Source organism: Lithobates pipiens, unplaced genomic scaffold (assembly GCF_037356315.1).
Source record: "Lithobates pipiens isolate NorthernLeopardFrog02 unplaced genomic scaffold, aLitPip1_a1.2 Scaffold_22, whole genome shotgun sequence".
NCBI lineage: Eukaryota > Metazoa > Chordata > Amphibia > Anura > Ranidae > Lithobates > Lithobates pipiens.
In genome coordinates this window covers 2,168,706-2,168,905 of record NW_027507784.1, presented here as the reverse complement: position 1 = coordinate 2,168,905, position 200 = coordinate 2,168,706, and positions in this window count along the sequence as shown.

The window sequence follows — 200 nt, the reverse complement described above, 5'->3', positions numbered from 1 at the left end:
GTCCTCCACCCCTCTCTACCAATCCCTCCACTGACCTCCATTCAGTGTCCTCACCCCTCCATTCAGTGTCCTCCACCCCTCTCTACCAATCCCTCCACTGACCTCCATTCAGTGTCCGCCACCCCTCTCTACCAATCCCTCCACTGACCTCCATTCAGTGTCAATCCATCCCTCTCTACCATTCCCTTCCACTGACCTCC